Consider the following 16,196-nt stretch of genomic DNA (forward strand, 5'->3'; position numbering starts at 1 on the left):
CAAGGAAAAATGAATGTCTTGGCGAACTGCCTCAGCAGAAGAGGACAAGTCATCTCCATGGAGTGGACGTTGCATAAGACTGTGTGCGAGAAGCTATGGATGACAAGGGGTCAACCCACCATAGATCTTTTTGCGACTTCTCTGACAAAGAGGCTCTCGACTTACTGCTTTCCAGTTCCAGATCCAGAGGCAGCCCACATAGACGCTTTCCTGCTGGACTGGTCTCACCTGAACGTTTATGCCTTTCCACCTTTCAAGATCCTAAACAAGGTGCTGCAGAAGTTCACCTCTCACAAAGGGACCAGGTTGACATTGGTTCCTCCACTCTGGCCCGCGAGAGAGTGGTTCACAGAGGTACTTCTATGGCTGGTAGACGTTCCAAGAAGTCTGCCGTTACGGATGGATCTCTTGTGACAGCCTCACGTAAAGAGATTTTATCAAAGCCTCCCCACGCTTCGTCTAACTGCCTTCAGACTATCGAAAGACTCTCTTGAGCTCGAGGGTTTTCGAAGGAGGCAGCTAGAGCGATCGCGAGGGCTAGAAGATCCTCTACCATCAGGATCTATCAGTCGAAATGGGAGGTATTTAGAGACTGGTGCAAGTCCTCCTCTATTTCCTCTTCCAAGTGCCTCTGTAGCGCAGATTGTGAATTTTTCTGCCTTATCTGAGAAACGGTCGCTCCCTCTCTGCATCTACCATTAAAGGCTACAGAAGCATGTTAGCTTCTGTTTTCAGGCATAAGGGTTTGGATCTTTCTAATAACAAAGATCTCCAAGACCTGCTTAAGTCTTTCGAGACTTCCAAGGAGCGTCATATTTCGACTCCTGCTTGGAACTTGGACGTGGTCCTACAGTTCCTTATGTCAGACAGGTTTGAACCATTAAATTCAGCCTCCCTGAAGGATCTTACCCTCAAGACACTTTTTTTTTGGTGAGCTTGGCTTCGGCTAAAAGGGTTAGTGAGATACATGCTTTTAGCAAGAACATCGGTTTCTCCGCTAATAAAGCAGTATGCGCTCTTCAACTTGGTTTTTTTGGCCAAGAATGAACTTCCGTCTCGTCCTTGGCCTAAATCATTTGAAATCCCCAGTCTTTCTGAGATTGTGGGGAATGAAGTTGAAAGAGTACTGTGCCCCGTTAGAGCTCTTAATTTTTGTTTATCCAGACCTAAACCGCGACGAGGTTGTTCAGAGGCTTTATGGTGATCCGTTAAAAAGCCCTCTTTGCCTATGTCTAAGAATGCGTGGTCTTATTTTATTAGACTTTTGATTCGGGAGGCACACTCTCAATTAAGTGAGAAGGATCATAATTTACCTTAAAGTCAAGGCTCATGAAGTTAGAGCGATAGCAACTTCTGTAGCGTTTAAGCAAAATAGACCCATTAAAAGTATTATGGACGCGACCTTTTGGAGAGGCAAGTCGGTTTTCGCTTTATATTACTTGAAAGATGTCCAGACTCTTTATGAGGACTGCTACACACTGGGACCATTCGTAGCAGCGAGTGCAGTAGTGGGTGAAGGCTCTACCACTACATTCCCTTAATCCCAATATCCTTTTAATCTACTCTTGAAATTTTTAATCTTATTTTGGGTTGTACGGGAGACTAAGAAGTCTTTCGCAATCTTTTTGATTTGGCGGGTGGTCAAAATATTGTTTCTTGAGAGCGCCCAGATTAAGGGTATTGATGAGGTCCTGTTATAGGGGTGTTCACCCTGGTTATAGCAGATCCTGGGAGTCTTTTAGCATCCTAAGAGGATCGCTGGGCTTCATGAGGATAGCGGACTAATGAGGCAGAGTAATAATCAGAGTCTGCTTCCTTACCAGGTACCTATACTTAAGTCTGTTTATTGAATAATTGTCAAAAACTCTTGAGCATATACGCCTTTATTGTATTAATACTGGTCTCTACCCACCACCATGGGTGTGAATCAGCTATTATATATTCACCGGCTAAGTTTAATATTTAAAAATGATATTTTGATTATAAAATAAATTTTTGAATATACTTACCCCGGTGAATATATAAATTAAAGGCCCTCCCTTCCTCCCCGATAGAGACCTAGGGGACTGAGAAGAACTGGAGATGTTTACAAGTATATGCGGTATCTGGCCGATAGTCGGCGCTGGTGGTCACACCCGCAACCTTCACGGCGATCGCTCGCGAGTTTTTGGAATCTGTCGAGCCGTCGGAGACGTCAGCTATTATATATTCACCGGGTAAGTATATTCAAAAATTTATTTTATAATCAAAATATCATTTTTCCAACATCCGAAGTAGAATTCGAGCAATTTTTCGACTCTACACCCGAATTTTATTTCGACACACGAAGTAAGCAACTTTCGTCGTACTGGTTGTATCCGAATTTTTCAATATTAAACTTAGCCCGGTGATTATATAAGCTGCAACTCTGTTGCTCGACAGAAAACTCTACGTAAAAAATCCGCCAGCGATCGCTATGCAGGTAGGGGGTGTACTTCAACAGCGCCATCTGTCGTGCAGGTACTCAGTACTCAATGTAAACACAGAACTCAATTTTCTCTCTGTCGGGCTACCGGCAAGACCTACTAATTCGCTGTTACTAACTGGATTTGTTTTCACAACTATTTGGTGAAGTACACTATTCTAGTTTTGAGCTTTCGCTATGCAGGTGTTTTATCTTCATCTCAAAACTTGAACTCGTTTTGGATAGATTTAATTATGGTGACAAAGAGAGTATGGACTCTCTTTCACTTTTAAATGGCCGACCCTTCCCCTTAGACGGAAGTGTGTTTAGGTTTTTAGTAATTTTTCTTATCACGTTATAGATCTATATATTTTATATCTCTCCGCCTTTATTAGGCCTCTTCGATTAACTTTCCATTTATTATAAACATATAAAAATAAATTTTAATGTTTTGTTTATATGCGACCTTTCCTGATAGTAGGCGGTCCTAACTTGGAACCGAAGTTAATCAACGTTGAGCCCGTTATATCGTATTTAGCCTTTAAAGAATTTAAAACTTTTAAATGTAATGTTTTATGAAAGAATTTCTTTGATAGTCTTCGTACTGTTTTCAAAGATGAAACTAACGTTTAGTTTTTAGGCTACGCAGTTGTTGACGTTCAGGACGTTCAACATGCGCTCTATCGTTACGATAGAGAGAGAGTTTATCACGGTTTCACTTTGCAGTAAGAGTAAATCGATTCTGACGTTTTGTTCATTCTTTCTTAGCTTAAATGTTTTAAATTCTAATTTAAAGGAACTTTTTATTTGGAAAACCTTTCAGTTTTTTCCTTTAGTCAAATAACATGTTTTTTTGACGATATATAATTGGGCTCTTCTCTTAGGCGCGAATCAAGAGAGAAAGAGAGAGAGAGATAGAGACGGAGGGAGAGAGAGGAGAGAAAACGTTCCGTTCAAGCGGGTAACGTTGTTCTCGTGTTACTCTCGTCCCTAGTCTCTGTACGGGGAGGAAGGTAAACGTTTTTAGGTTTTTATTCTCGTCCCCAGGCTATGTGCGGTGAGAGATTGAAAACGTAGTTTTCAATATTAAACTTACCCGATAATCATGTAGCTGTCAACTCCGTTGCCCGACAGAATTCTATGGAGGGATACGCCAGCTATCACAATACTAGAAGGGGGTGTACTTACCAGCGCCACCTGTGGCCAGGTACTATAGTACTTCTTGTTGACACCTCCTCAATTTTTCCTCTGTCGTGCTTCCGGCAAGACGTTCTGGGATACGCTTATGTTCTTGGAGTGTTTTCGCGACTTTGGTGAAGTATTTCTCTTTGATTTCGGCTGTCGCTTTACTGGAAACCTTCTTATATTAGCTTGGGTAGCTTTTATATAGTCCTGATTAGCGGTTAACGATCTTTTGCTTGATTTTGAAGCCCCACTTGGCTGGCTCTTTGGATTCGAGATGTCTGACATTTCACAGGCCCCCCACCCATAGACGATGTAGGTCTTGTAATAGGCGTATTCCGAAGGCCTCGGTAGATCCTCACACCGCTTGTTCTGACTGTAGGGACAGGCCCTGTCAGTTAGAAAATCGATGTGAGGAATGCGCCGGACTTTCGGAACTTGATTTTGTCCGTCTTTTGAAATATTCAACTAAGTTAGAGAGAGGCAGAGTTAGGAGGAGTTCTTCTCACTCTTCACTTTTTTCCTCACCTCATGATCCCCTACCTTTTCCTACCCCTGTAGTGGCTACCCCCGAACCTACTATTTGCCCTCAGCCTGATATGTCTGTTGTGTTGCGTGCTATTCAGGCCTTAGGCGATAAAGTAGAGTCAGTGGTTAGCGATCATAAGTCTCTTATGGCCGAAGTCAAGGAGCTTAAGGTCAAGAGTGCAGTGGGTGGTATTAGTGCCAGTGCTGTGACGAGTGCTAGTGTCAGTGCAGTGCCAAGTTCTAGTGTCAGTGTCAGTGTGGTGCGTGAGGATTCTTCTGTGCGCGCCAGTCGTCCTCCCAGTCCGGGACCTCTTGCAAGCTCCCATGCCCAGGGGAGAAGCAATGTCGAAGGGCAAAAGGGTTCGGCAGGCCTTGATCGGCGCACAGAAGTATCCTCGGTGGTTGCGGGCGTGTCTTCCAGAGACCGTCACTCCCACCTGCAGACGATTGAGCCCGTCTTTTACTCGTCCGCTGATCAATTGTCAGGGAAGAAACGCTGGACTCAGGTCTCTAGACCACTCAAACGCAGAGTCCAGTACGCGAGCGCTCAACCGGGCTGCAGTCATTGGCTCAGCTCTGACTCGCCACAGTCATCAGTCGACTGCACTCCGCCCAAGAGGAGTAAGGTTCTGCCGCAACAGATCTCTGCTGTTCAGGCTTTGCCTCAGCAGACCGTAGTGTCTGCCGACCCCAAGTTGTCTCTTCTGCAGTCCATGCAGTCACAACTTTCGGTCTTGATGCGTGAGTGTCGAGCTGAGAAGGTTGCGCCTCCGCCTCCGCCTGCACTTGCTCCGCCTGCGCTCGCTCCGCCTGACCGCAGTACCACCTGCCAGGCGTACGATGTTGAGCCACGTTCTGAGTTTACTGTTCCCAGTGGTGTTCAGCCTCCGCCTTCCTTAAGGCAACCTCAGCAATGGGATCAGGAGGCTTATACCCCTCTTCCTCCGCTTCCACTTGCTGCTCCACCAGTGTTGCAACACTCAGTCGAGGTACAACAACCTCTCCCAACCATGAGTCAGTCTCCTCAGCTCTCGCTGCAGCGAGCTCAACCCTCCTCTAGGCAAGCATCACAACACCTTAGCCTTGCGCCTCAGGAGCCTCAACTGGCGAGACATTTACTTTGTTCTGCGCAGCCTCTATCTCATCGCTCTCCGCTCACACCACAGGAACAGGAACTTACTACTCCGCTTCCGCCAACCTCTCAGCAAGCTCAACCCTTGAGTTCAGCCACTCATGCCAGGAGTCAGCCTCCTCCACCCATGCGCCTACCTTCTGCTTCTGCTTTTGTTCAGCCTTTGCAGTCTGAGCCTCAGGTGTTCCCTCAACAGAGTCTTGAAGAGGAAACCACTAATATTGATGTTCCAGCTCGTACTGACTCTGCTGTTCAGCATACCTTTCCGATCTCTTCGCTACACTCTGGTGATGAGGCGGCACACCTGGATCCCTCATCAGACGTGGATGAATCCAAGTCTTCCCCGCCTTCTATTGACTTTCGTAAGGTCTTGGCTCTGTTTAGGGAGGTATACCCAGACCACTTTGTCTCTGCTATTCCCCGCTCTCCACCATCTGAGTTTTCGCTGGGCATGCAGCCAGCTAAGTCTACCTGTACTAAGCTAGTCCTAGCAAGGTCCTCTAAGAGAGCGTTTAGGATCTTAGGGGAGTGGTTGCAGACTAAGCAGCACCTTGGCAAGACTTCGTTCATGTTTCCTCCGACTAAGCTCACTTCTAAAGCGGGCGTTTGGTATGCCACAGGAGAGGAACCAGGCTTGGGAGTACCTGCCTCTGCCCAGGCTGACTTCTCAAGTCTGGTAGACTCGCCTCGTAGAACTGCAATGAGGCGCTCTAAGGTTTGCTGGACCTTCTCAGACCTTGATCACCTTCTGAAGGGTGTTTTTAGAGCATTTGAGATGTTCAACTTCCTAGACTGGTGCCTGGGGGCCCTCAGCAAGAAGACCTCCCCTGCGGACAAGGATTCTGCCATGCTACTGATGTCCTGCATGGATAAGGCCATTAGAGATGGATCTGGCGAGCTTGCGTCGTTGTTTGTATCAGGGGTTCTTAAGAAAAGGGAACAGCTTTGTTCCTTCCTTTCCTCCAGCATTACACCTTGTCAAAGGTCTCAACTCCTTTTCGCTCCGCTCTCGAAGTTCCTCTTCCCTGAAGAGCTGGTTAAGGAATTGTCTGCTGCCCTGATACAAAAGGACACACATGATCTTGTAGCCTCATCGGCTCGTAAGACTAAGGTTGCTACCTCAGTCCCTAGGACTTATCGCACCCCAGTAGCTGATACTCCTGCTACGAGGTTCATACCGCCCTTTCGTGGTAGAGCCCCCAGCCGAGGAAGCTCCCGTCCAGACTCTTCCAGGAGCAAGTCTAGGAAAGGTTCCAAGGCCTCTAAAGGAAAAAACTGACTCTCCGCATCTCCAGACAGCAGTAGGAGCCAGACTCAAGAGCTTCTGGCAAGCCTGGGAAAAGAGAGGTGCAGACGCACAGTCTGTCAGTTGGCTGAGGGAGGGTTACAGGATTCCATTCTGCCTCAAACCCCCTCTGACCACATCTCCCATCAACCTCTGTCCCAACTACAAAGAAGAGGACAAGAGGCTAGCGTTGCACCAGGAGGTATCGCTACTTGTGCAGAAGAAGGCAGTGGTTATAGTCCGGGACCATCAATCCCCGGGCTTCTACAACCGTCTCTTTCTGGTGGCCAAGAAGACAGGAGGTTGGAGACCGGTGCTGGACGTCAGCGCGCTCAATGCGTATGTCACCAAGCAGACGTTCACGATGGAGACGACGAAGTCGGTCCTAGCAGCGGTCAGGCAGGAGGACTGGATGGTCTCGTTGGACTTGAAAGATGCCTACTTTCACGTTCCTATCCATCCAGACTCCCAACCTTTCCTGAGATTCGTTTTTGGAAAGGTTGTCTACCAATTCCAAGCCCTGTGTTTTGGCCTAAGCACAGCTCCTATGGTGTTCACGCATCTGATGAGGAATATAGCAAAATTCCTCCACTTATCGGACATCAGAGCCTCCCTCTACTTAGACGACTGGCTGTTGAGAGCCTCCACGAGTCGTCGCTGTCTGGAGAGTCTCAACTGGACTTTGGACTTAATCAGAGAACTGGGTCTATTAGTCAACATAGAAAAGTCTCAGCTCATTCCCTCCCAATCCATTGTGTACCTGGGAATGGAGATTCGGAGTCAGGATTTTCGGGCTTTTCCATCGGCCCCAAGGATAAGCCAAGCCCTAGATTGCATCATGAGCATGCTGAAGAGGAGCAGTTGCACGGTGAGACAGTGGATGAGTCTCACAGGGACCCTTTCATCACTGGCCCTGTTCGTCGAACTAGGGAGACTCCACCTCCGCCCTCTTCAATTCCATCTTGCAGCTCATTGGGACAAGGGTTTGACTCTCGAAGCAGTCTCTATCCCAGTCACCAAAGAGATGAAGACCACTCTCTTGTGGTGGAAGACCAATCTCCTTCTCAGGGAGGGCCTATCGTTGGCTATTCAGACCCCCAATCTTCATCTCTTCTCAGATGCATCGGACTCGGGCTGGGGTGCGACCTTGAACGGACGGGAATGCTCGGGAACGTGGAACGAAGAACAGGGAACGCTCCACATCAACTGCAAGGAGCTACTAGCAGTTCATTTAGCCCTGCTGAACTTCAAGTCCCTCCTGCTAGGCAAAGTGGTGGAGGTGAACTCAGACAACACCACAGCCTTGGCTTACATCTCCAAGCAAGGAGGGACCCATTCGAGGAGCCTATACGAGATCGCAAGGGACCTCCTCATTTGGTCAAGAAGTCAAAACCTCACTTTGGTCACGAGGTTCATTCAGGGCAATATGAACGTCTCAGCAGATCGCCTAAGCAGAAGGAATCAGGTCATTCCCACGGAATGGACCCTCCACAAGAGTGTGTGCAACAGACTTTGGACCTTGTGGGGTCAACCTACCATAGATCTGTTTGCCACCTCCATGACCAAGAGACTTCCGCTGTACTGTTCCCCAGTTCCAGACCCTGCAGCAGTTCATGTGGATGCTTTTCTGCTGAACTGGTCCCATCTCGACCTTTACGCATTCCCACCGTTCAAGATAATCAACAAAGTCCTGCAGAAATTCATCTCGCACGAAGGGACACGGCTGACGCTGGTTGCTCCCCTTTGGCCTGCAAGAGAATGGTTCACAGAGGTACTTCAATGGCTAGTCGACATCCCCAGGACTCTACCTCTAAGAGTGGACCTTCTACGTCAACCTCACGTAGACAGGTTACATCCAAACCTCCACGCTCTTCGGCTGACTGCCTTCAGACTGTCGAAAGATTCGCTAGAGCTAGAGGCTTTTCGAAGGAGGCAGCCAGTGCGATTGCCAGAGCTAGAAGGGTTTCCACTCGTAGAGTCTACCAATCTAAGTGGGAAGTCTTCCGGAGCTGGTGTAGAGCCAATTCAGTATCCTCTACCAATACCTCTGTGACCCAAATAGCTGACTTCCTATTACATCTTAGGAATGAGAGATCCCTTTCAGCCCTTACGATTAAAGGGTATAGGAGTATGTTGGCTTCAGTTCTCCGCCACAGAGGTTTGGACCTTTCTTCCAACAAGGACCTTCAAGACATCCTTAAGTCTTTTGAGACTTCTAAAGAGCGTCGTCTATCCACTCCAGGCTGGAACCTAGACGTAGTCTTAAGGTTCCTTATGTCACCTAGGTTCGAACCTCTCCAGTCAGCTTCCTTCAAGGACCTTACCCTCAAGACTCTTTTCCTCGTCTGCCTTGCAACAGCTAAGAGAGTCAGTGAGGTTCATGCCTTCAGCAAGAACATTGGTTTCACGACCGAATCTGCAACATGTTCTTTTCAGCTCGGATTCCTAGCAAAGAACGAACTTCCTTCACGTCCTTGGCCTAGATCGTTTGAAATACCTAGCCTCTCCAACATGGTAGGTAACGAACTAGAGAGAGTTCTTTGCCCTGTCAGAGCTCTCAAGTATTATCTTAATAGGTCTAAACCTATTCGAGGACAGTCAGAAGCCTTATGGTGTGCCATCAAGAAACCTTCGAGGCCCATGTCCAAGAATGGGGTTTCGTATTATATAAGGCTTCTGATTAGAGAAGCCCATTCTCACTTAAAGGAGGAAGACCTTGCATTGCTGAAGGTAAGGACCCACGAAGTAAGAGCCGTAGCTACTTCGATGGCCTTTAATAAAAACCGTTCTCTGCAGAGCATAATGGATGCAACCTATTGGAGGAGCAAGTCAGTGTTTGCATCATTTTATCTTAAAGATGTCCAGTCTCTTTACAAGAACTGCTACACCCTGGGACCATTCGTAGCAGCGAGTGCAGTAGTAGGTGAGGGCTCAGCCACTACATTCCCTTAATCCCATAACCTTTTTTTAACCTTTCTCTTGAATGCTTGTATTGTTGTTTTTTATGGTTGTTACGGTAGGCTAAGAAGCCTTCCGCATCCTTTTGATTTGGCGGGTGGTCAATTCATTCTGGAGAAGCGCCTGGGTTAGAGGTTGTGTAGAGGTCCTTTAGTAGGGGTTGCAGCCCTATATACTTTAGCACCTTTGGGTTGATTCAGCCTCCAAGAGGAACGCTGCGCTCAGTAAGGAAGACGAACTTAAAAAAGAGGCAGAGTAACGGTTCAATTCGACTTCCTTACCAGGTACTTATTATTTCATTGTTATTTGAGATAACTGTTATATGAAATATGGGATACTTAGCTATCCTTTAATCTTGTACACTGGTTTTCACCCACCCCCCTGGGTGTGAATCAGCTACATGATTATCGGGTAAGTTTAATATTGAAAAATTTTATTTTTATTAGTAAAATAAATTTTTGAATATACTTACCCGATAATCATGATTTAATTGACCCTCCCTTCCTCCCCATAGAGAACCAGTGGACCGAGGAAAAATTGAGGAGGTGTCAACAAGAAGTACTATAGTACCTGGCCACAGGTGGCGCTGGTAAGTACACCCCCTTCTAGTATTGTGATAGCTGGCGTATCCCTCCATAGAATTCTGTCGGGCAACGGAGTTGACAGCTACATGATTATCGGGTAAGTATATTCAAAAATTTATTTTACTAATAAAAATAACATTTTATATGAACTAGTGTTTAGTCTCTTTCCCAGCCACTAAATATATGTTTTCTGTTTTTTGCTGGTATTAATGAGCTGCATTATACGACTTATTTCGCAATTACTACCTTTTAATGAAGGGTAGAATTGCGTGTTTCAGGTAGAAATCAGTAAAAGTTTCGATTTCAGTGAAATAAGTGCAAAACAGAAAATCGATAAAGTGATATGCGCAAAGTGTTACAGTGTTGCGTCCGAGGGTTCGTCTGTTCGTGCCTGTCGTTCACCTAGTCCGGGACCTCTTGCAAGCTCCCAAGCCCAGGGGAGAAGTAATGTCGAACGACTTATGGGTTCGAGAGGCCTTGATCAACGAACAGACGTTTCCCTCCGTGGTTTCGGGCGTATCTACCCAAGATCGCCCCACCCACACAAAGACGAGAGAGCCCATTTATTCCTCGTCTGCGGAAGAGGTTTCTCGTAAGAAACCATGGACCAAGGTCTCGCGGCTTATTAAGCGCAAGTCGGTCCCTTTCGCGCAAGTCCAACGGCTCAGTTGTAGCCACTGGGTCAGTTCGGACTCGCTGCAGTCTTCCGACGACTGCTCACCTCCTAAGAGAGGCAAAGCGGTACCGCATCAGGCAGTCACACCGTCTGTTGCCGCACCTGCTCCTGTAGACCCTAAGTGGTCTTTGCTGCAGACCATGCAGTCTCAGTTAACGTCATTGATGCGGGACTTTCGTGCGGAGAAGGTTGACACTGCACCAACCTCTAGCCTACAACCAACCACGGTTGTGCGTCCTGTGGACGCTGAGGCGACCTTCTGCCGCTCTCCAGCTGAGAGAGTCCCGCCACCCATGCGTTCCAGTGTACCCTGCCAGCCGCATGTTGACGTTCAGCGACGCACGGAACCTTCCGTTGACGTTCACGAGGTACAACAAGTCTAAGTTGTTTTGTTTTGACGCGGTGCGTCAACCTCCGCATTCTAGAGTTGTTTTGACTGCTCAGTCTAGACAGTCAAAGCAGTCTCGAGTGGACGCTGTACGTCCTCACGCACCTGTTGTGGTTGACAGTTCAGTTGTTGACAGTTCACAGACTGTCAAGCAGTTACATGACGTTGCGTTCTGGTCCGCTACTAATGCACCAGTGAGAGACTCAGCTTTTATCGGACAAGGTTCCTGTAGATGAGGAAGTTGCTGTTCTCCCTCCTACTGATATTCCCTTGAGGACTCCGTCAGATGGAGAGGAGCCTTAAGCTGCTTAGCCTCCTATGGACTTTAATTAAATCATGATGATTTTTTTTTAAGAATCTTCGTCCGGATCTTGTAACTGCTGCTCCTCGTTCGCCTTAACATCAGAACTTACACTAGGCCTAGCTACTTCGAAGCCGTTGTTTTTAAGCTAGTGCTCTCTCGCTCTCCTAGAGAGCGTTACGTTGGCTAGGCAACTGGTTTTTTCACCAGGAGGAGTTTGGGGGATACAGCCTTTGATTTCCCTTCTTTTAAACTGGCTTATAGAGCGAGAGTCTGATATGACACGAGAGAAGTTCTCGGCTTGGGAGTTCATGCCTCTGCCCAGATAGACTTCTCAATTCTGGTAGACTCTCCCTGGCGCCTAGCCAGGAGACGCTCCAAGTTGTTTACAGGTCAACTTCTCAGCTTTTGTCGAGCCCTTGAAGTTTTGCTGTACTATTATGTCACACATAACAAGGCTTTCAGGGATGGTAAACGGTTCCGCCTCAGTCGCTAACCCCGTCTGTTGCCACACCTGCTCCCGTAGACCCTAAATGGGCTTTGCTGCAAGACATGCAGTCCAAGCTTGTGTCCTTGATAGAGGACTTAAATGCGGAGAAGAACCTTCTGGCCAACAACCTTCCAACCGGTCGGTTGTGCGCCCTGTTGACGCTGAGGTAACCTTCTCGCGTCTGCCAGTTGAGGTGGTTCCTCCTTCTGGCCAACAACCTTCCAACCGGTCGGTTGTGCGCCCTGTTGACGCTGAGGTAACCTACTCGCGTCTGCCAGTTGAGGTGGTTCCTCCACCGATGCGACCCAGTGTGGGTTGCCAGCCGCACGTTGACGTTAAGCGACGCTCGGAGGTGGTTGTTGACGTTCAGGACGTTCAACAACCAGCAGAGGTGACTTGTTGTGACGCAGTGCGTCAACCACAGCAACCCGGTAGGGTGTTGACTGCACAACCCAGACGGTCTAGACAGTTTCGGGTTGACGCTGTACTTCCTCGCGCACCCATGGTTGTTGACAGTTCACAGACTGTGCAGCAGTTCCATGATATTGCGTCCGGCTCCGTCACGCATCCACCAGTGCGACCGGATTCAGCGAGTCAGACGTTGCCCACTCCGTTGCCGTTTCCTCATCAGTTTCGGATGAGGAACCCTCTGATGAGGACGTTGCTGAACAAGACGATCAGCCCCCAGCCCTGCTATCCATCCAGAAGATGCTGAAGAAGGAACGCTGCTCAGTCAGGCTGTGGATGAGTCTGGTAGGGACGCTGTCATCCGTGGATCAATTTGTGTCACTAGGAAGACTACACCTCCGTCCTCTTCTATACCATCTAGCTTTTCACTGGAAAAAGGACAAGACGCTAGAAGCGGTCTCGATCCCGGTTTCCGAAAAGATAAAGTCTTGTCTGACTTGGTGAAAGGACTATATCAACCTAAGAGAGGGTCTTCCCCTGACTGGTCAGACTCCCAACCACGTTCTCTTCTCGGACGCATCGGACGTAGGCTGGGGTGCGACATTAGACGGTCGGGAATGCTCGGGATTATGGAACTCGAGTCAAAGGACAATGCATTTCAACTGCAAGGAGCTACTGGCAGTACGTCTGGCCTGGAAAAGCTTCAGGTCTCTCCTTCAAGGCAAAGTGGTGGAGGTGAACTCGGACAACACCACGGCTTTGGCGTACATCTCCAAGCAAGGAGGGACCTACTCTCTGACGTTGTACGAGATCGCAAGGGACCTCCTCACCTGGTCAAAAGGTCTAGACATATCACTAGTAACGAGGTTCATCCAAGGCAACTTGAATGTCATGGCAGATTGTCTCAGTCGGAAGGGACAAATAATTCCAACAGAATGGATCCTCCACAAGGATGTATGCAAGAGACTTTGGGCCACCTGGGGCCAGCCAACCATAGATCTCTTCGCAACCTCGATGACCAAGAGGCTCCCAATATTTTGCTCACCAATCCCGGACCCAGCAGCAGTTCATATAGATGCCTTTCTCCTAGATTGGTCACATCTAGATCTATATGCATTCCCTCCGTTCAAGATTGTCAACAAGGTACTGCAGAAGTTCGCCTCTCACGAAGGGACAAGGTTGACGCTAGTTGCTTCCCTCTGGCCCGCGAGAGAATGGTTCACCGAGGTACTTCGATGGCTAGTAGACGTTCCCAGAACACTTCCCCTAAGGGTGGACCTTCTACGTCAGCCACACGTAAAGAAGGTACACCAAGGCCTCCACGCTCATCGTCTGACTGCCTTCAGACTATCGAAAGACTCTCGAGAGCTAGAGGCTTTTCGAAGGAGGCAGCCAGAGCGATTGCTAGAGCAAGGAGAACATCCACCCTTAGAGTCTACCAATCGAAGTGGGAAATCTTCCGAAACTGGTGCAAGTCAGTATCCGTATCCTCGACCAGTACCTCTGTAACTCAAATAGCTGACTTCCTCTTATATCTGAGGAAAGAACGATCTCTTTCAGCTCCCACTATCAAGGGTTACAGAAGCATGTTGGCATCAGTCTTCCGTCACAGAGGCTTAGATCTTTCCAACAATAAAGATCTACTGGACCTCCTTAAGTCTTTTGAGACCACGAAGGAGCGTCGTTTGGTTACACCTGGTTGGAATTTAGACGTGGTACTAAGATTCCTTATGTCAGACAGGTTCGAACCGCTACAATCAGCCTCCCTGAAAGATCTCACCTTAAAGACTCTTTTCCTGGTATGCTTAGCCACAGCTAAAAGAGTCAGTGAGATTCATGCCTTCAGCAAGAACATCGGATTCTCATCCAAAACGGCTACATGTTCTACAACTTGGTTTTCTAGCCAAAAACGAGCTGCCTTCTCGGCCTTGGCCAATATCGTTCGATATTCCAAACTTATCGTATGGTTGAAAATGAACTAGAAAGAGTCTTATGCCCTGTAAGAGCTCTTAAGTTCTATTTAAAACGAACTAAACCTTTACGAGGCCCGTCTGAAGCTTTATGGTGTTCAGTTAAGAAACCATCTTTGCCTATGTCAAAGAATGCTTTATCCTATTTTATCAGACTGTTAATACGAGAAGCTCATTCCCATCTGAATGAGGAAGACCAAGCTTTGCTGAAGGTAAGGACACACGAAGTTAGAGCTGTCGCAACTTCCGTGGCCTTTAAACAAAATAGATCTCTGCAAAGTATAATCGACGCAACCTATTGGAAAAGCAATTCAGTGTTCGCGTCTTTTTATCTTAAGAATGTCCAGTCTCTTTACGAGAACTGCTACACTCTGGGACCATTCGTAGCAACGAGTGCAGTAGTGGGTGAGGGCTCAACCACTACAATTCCCTAATTCCATAACCTTTTTAATCTTTCTCTTGAAATGTTTTATTATTGTTTTTGGGTTGTCCGGAAGGCTAAGAAGCCTTTCGCATCCTACTTGATTTGGCGGGTGGTCAAAGTCATTTCTTGAGAAGCACCTAGATTAGAGGTTTTGATGAGTTCCTGTTGTATGGGTTGCAACCCTTGATACTTCAGCTCCTAGGGGTCGCTCAGCATCCTAAGAGGATCGCGAGGCTCCGTAAGGAAGACGTACTTAAAAAGGCAGAGTAATTGTTCAAGTCGACTTCCTTACCAGGTACTTATTTATTTTATGTTTGTTATTTTGAATAACTGCTAAAATGAAATAAAAAATCCTTAGCTCATAATAATGTAAACAATTATTGCTGGTCTCTACCCACCCCCCTGGGTGTGAATCAGCTTATATAATCACCGGCTAAGTTTAATATTGAAAAATGTTATTTTTATAATAAAATAAATTTTTGAATATACTTACCCGGTGATTATATATTAAAGGACCCTCCCTTCCTCCCCAATAGAGACCCAGTGGACCGAGGAGAAAATTGAGTTCTGTGTTTACATTGAGTACTGAGTACCTGCACGACAGATGGCGCTGTTGAAGTACACCCCCTACCTGCATAGCGATCGCTGGCGGATTTTTTACGTAGAGTTTTCTGTCGAGCAACAGAGTTGCAGCTTATATAATCACCGGGTAAGTATATTCAAAAATTTATTTTATTATAAAAATAACATTTTTCGACACGCGAAGTACAATTCGAACACGTTCCTACTCTACACCCGAATTTTTTTTCGACAACCGAAGTAAACAATACCCGTCCACGTAGATGGTACTCATAGCGCCGGATGTATTTTTTATTTCCGCCAATAGAAGGCGGCATTTCTACCTCGGAGGGACCCTCAATTAGCGTGGCTTGGGACATTCCTCTGTTCTTGTCGGCTTCGTGTGGTTGTGCCCTGTGTGTTCTGCTATTAATTGTGTTTTAATCGTGATTTTTTACGTTCATCCTTTTACGGTATTTTACGTATATCATGGGTCCTAAAAGGCTTAGTTTCGCAAGTGGTAGTGGTAGTGGTGAGAAAAGGAATAAGGAAATGCTTTCTTTAGAAGTAAAGCAAGGAATTATTGAAAAGCATGTGAGTGAACTTGCAAAAGAACATCACGACAAACTTACTACAGAGGAGCTCAAGGAACTCCATGCTATGTCTGAGCACATGAGTGATGACAAGGAAGGGATTGAGGAGGTAGAACATGTGTTAAGTTCGGCGCAAATAAAAGAGGTGTTGGGAAAATATCAAGACATGGTCGACTTCATCGACAAATACCATCCAAAGAAATTGCAGGTTTGTCGTGTAGTTGCGTAGTTTGATGATGTTTCCCTAATTTATTTTCGAAACATTCTGAAAAGCTG

The sequence above is a fragment of the Palaemon carinicauda genome, chromosome 38 (assembly GCF_036898095.1).
Source record: "Palaemon carinicauda isolate YSFRI2023 chromosome 38, ASM3689809v2, whole genome shotgun sequence".
Taxonomy (NCBI): domain Eukaryota; kingdom Metazoa; phylum Arthropoda; class Malacostraca; order Decapoda; family Palaemonidae; genus Palaemon; species Palaemon carinicauda.